The sequence below is a fragment of the Carassius carassius genome, chromosome 18 (assembly GCF_963082965.1).
Source record: "Carassius carassius chromosome 18, fCarCar2.1, whole genome shotgun sequence".
Taxonomy (NCBI): Eukaryota; Metazoa; Chordata; class Actinopteri; order Cypriniformes; family Cyprinidae; genus Carassius; species Carassius carassius.
The window spans coordinates 22,479,253-22,482,874 of record NC_081772.1 but is presented as its reverse complement, the minus strand read 5'-3'; the positions used below and the strand labels follow the sequence as shown (position 1 = coordinate 22,482,874).

Sequence of the window (3,622 nt, the reverse complement as noted above, 5' to 3'; positions counted from 1 at the left end):
CCCCTTCGAGTATAAACACTGAAAGGATGAAAACTATTGGGTCTCCTTTTTGTCTTCATCCTCTCTGATTGGTTAAATAATCCGTCAGTCATGATTGTTACACCAGTTGCTCTTGATCTCAGACAGTTTAGCAGAGTTAATTATTTTATAAAATGTATACTGTTACATATATCGCCACTGTAATTTAAAAACGTTTGTTGCTTTCTCTTGTAAGAAGTAACAAAGAGTACAGAAGAGCTCTTTGGAAGTAATTAGTGAAGGTTATAGCTTTTTCTTCCGGTACATGCTCCTCCGACTCATGTCCACGAATCGGTTCTTTCACACATTTCGTTTTAAAGATCCGGTTCAAATAAAAGACTCATTGATTCCTCTTTTTTTCATGTTTCATTGAGCCAGCTCATTAAATATAATATAATTAGCATTTCTAAAAATAGTAAAAATAGACTCGCTATTGCGCGAACGGACTTAGTCCGATTCGTGAACGAATCATTTAGACCGTTTTATTGAAACTGAATCAGCGTTTTGAATCAACGAATGATTCATTCACGAAGCTCTGTTTAATTGAATGTTGCTTAGTGGTGGAAATTATGATTCTTTCTAGAGATTCGTTCATTTTCAGTTCGTTCACCAAAATGATTCGTTCAGAATCGTTCACTGATTCGTTCAGTGATAATTTCTTCGTATTACCAGAGCCCGTCTACGGAGAGCCTTGGCACTCCCTATTCAGCCCCATTGTATTGATTTTGGTTGCAGTTCCATTAGAATTCCACTGGGGGTGATCGCGAGCGAGTGCAGACTGAATGGGAGTCAATGGGGCTATACGGCTAAATGTGTCTCTTTCACCCGATTGCCGTTGAGAAATCTCAGATTTTATTGTAGGCTTTGCAAGTTCAACATAGGTTATAGGTCGAAAGTTGAATGAACCAGTACTTATGTCCTTTCGATTTCTTACAGGTGGGGCCTTTGTTGGCCGGAACAAGCTAGCATTCTGCTAATGAATGCTGATTGGTCAGTGACGGACTTGCGACTGATTACGACCACAGACCACACTTGATGGCACCTGAAGCTAAAGCAGAATCAGAAGAAAGAGCTCGAGCCCGTCTGAGAATGTCCAGAGAATGTCTAATGTAGACGGGCTCTGGAATGTCTGACATTATCTTAAGGAGGACTTTCTGTCGAAGTTAATTTTTGTGTACTGTATTTATATTTTGCTGCGGGCAATTTTATTTTCATATCGTTATAAATGTATTGTAAAAAGTACATGGGAATAAATGTAATTTGAGTGTTTTTTCTATTCTTGTGTTCAATGTGTTTATATACATGGTAAGGTTATGGTATGACAACCTTAAATAATCCAGTCAATATCCCGCTCAAAAATATTTCAATGATCATAGCATAAATTAGAAATAAAGAAAATGCCTCGTAGATGTGCAGCAATTGTTCCAACAGTGGGAATGGACTGTCATTCTTTTCATTCCCCAAGGACAAAAAAAGGTAATGTGCTTTCTTGCTCCTGTATAAATGGTCATAGGATACCGGCACCTGGGCGGGAATGTTGATAAAAAACTGGAGCGCGGGTAAAATCGCGCATGACCAGAGAATGTCTAATAGGAGTCCGCGCTGCCAGAGCCTGTCTATTAGACTTTCTCTGGCGCTTCCAAGTGGCTGGGTGTCGAACACTTAACGTACCTTAACCAATTGTTCCATACAGATCGTTTGTTTACGATTTAACAACTTCAGCATCTGCTTAGACTGTAGCCTATCAGTGGTGTGCACAGACCTCCGGGGCAGGGGCGGAAGAACCAAAAAGGGCACAAAAGAAATTGCCGTAAAGCAGACCCTCTGGCAGTGTGAAAATATGTGACGTCATCACATTTTTGAACGCTTTTTTAGAGCAGATAAGTGAACTTAAAAATGCAATTTTCAGCTGAGTGTATTATCGTAGCCCCCCCTTTCGAATACAACATTTAAATTACTAGACAAAAAATTATATCCTGAGAAAAGTGGGTTTTGAGGGGTATTTAGCCATAGACCTCCATTCATTCTGCACTCGCTCGCGAGCGCCCCGCGTGGATAGAGACGTGTTACTGCAACCAATCCAGAACCCGGAAGTAAGCAGAGAGTGCCAATTCTCTTCCTATTAGACATTCTCTGGTATTACACAAAATATGCCAGCAGGTGGCAAAAAATAATGTATTATGTGTTATGTCTTTAGTCAAGGAACGTATTCATTTGTTACAAAAACTGATCTGGCTTTATTAAAATGTGTGTATAATCGCATTCAATATATAAAGTCTAATTAAGTTGTTTAGATGAACAAAACACAAGGTTTTCTTGCCTAATAAGCATTTTAATTGTTTGGTCAGACAGTTTGTATATTATATATTCACATTCATAAATCGGGGATTAAACGTGGAGTTGCTAAATATCAAAACAAGTATGTGCATAGTACTGTACCTATAACTGCGCTTTGCATTTTCCGAGATTGACATGATAAATGTCAGACTAACCCGGTTTACTCTCATTCATTTCGTTCACGAACGAGATAAGCGATGTACCAGTTCATTTCATTCACGAACGACATGTATCCGTTCATTCAGCTCGTTCACGAACGACATGGGTACCAGTTCAGTCATTTCATTAACGAACGAGATGTACTAAATTATTCAACTCGTGCACCAGTTCAGTCATTTAGTTCACGAACGATAAGATCTCTAGATCTAGTTCAGACTCATATGAAACTCGTTCATTGAAGGGCATATTCGACACGGACCGTATTCGTTCACTACATTCAACAAATCACATACTCTTTCACATCTCATACTCGAAGGCTATTGGCTCGAGGTTGAGTAATTCTTTGACAGGATGAAATGGTTGTTACCCGGTTCACTGAGCTGTGCATGCGCTGCTTATAGCGCCGCACTGCTATGGAGGGAGAAACTTCACTGAACGAGAAATATGAGTCAGTGGATTACGTGAACAAGAACGATTCGCTCACCTAAAAGATTGGTTCAAAAAGAATGATTCGTTCACGAACGACACATGACTAATGTTGCTATAGTTCGTGTTTGGATTGGTGAAATCCTCGTGTATTTTCTTACAATTTGTGAGAGGTAAGGCACGTTTAACTACCCGATAATAACAGCGCAGTCTCGAGATCCTGTCTCCTGTATCAGCTGTGGCTGGAGACTCAATGAGGCTGCACAGATAAAACCGAAGGAGCAAAAGGCGTGACTCTCTAGACTCTGAACTATCACGTGCGATATTCTTTCAACAAGTCGTGAACTGTTTCTACGGCGGTGATGGTTTGTTGTGTACCGTTACCAATCTAAAAACAGGCAGAGTAAAGCAGTGGCAGTCAGATGTTGTCTGGCAGGAGAAGTGCGCCTTTCAGATACTTTGAATTGCCATAATTAAACTGTGTTTTAAACTGAAAAAAAAGGAGGGAAACCCCATCTCTGGTCAGTTCAGACTAACATGTTTTCTCTCTCACCCTCCCTCCTCACCCCTATCTGTAGGTTTTTCCGGATTCAGTTGGAAGCTTGAATCCACCGTTGCTCACCACGAGCTCAATGTGTTTGTGTGTGTGTGTGTGTGTGTTACTCTTGACTGATTGCACCAT

The 3,622-nt window shown here is 40.3% G+C and overlaps 1 non-coding gene across 1 annotated transcript; it reads left to right on the top strand.

The window, feature by feature from the left end:
* The first annotated feature begins 3,173 nt into the window (after positions 1–3,173).
* On the top strand, positions 3,174–3,415 carry LOC132092959 (small Cajal body-specific RNA 13). The gene has a single exon (XR_009422335.1). It is a non-coding gene; the product is annotated as a small Cajal body-specific RNA 13 (non-coding RNA).
* Positions 3,416–3,622: the final 207 nt, after the last annotated feature.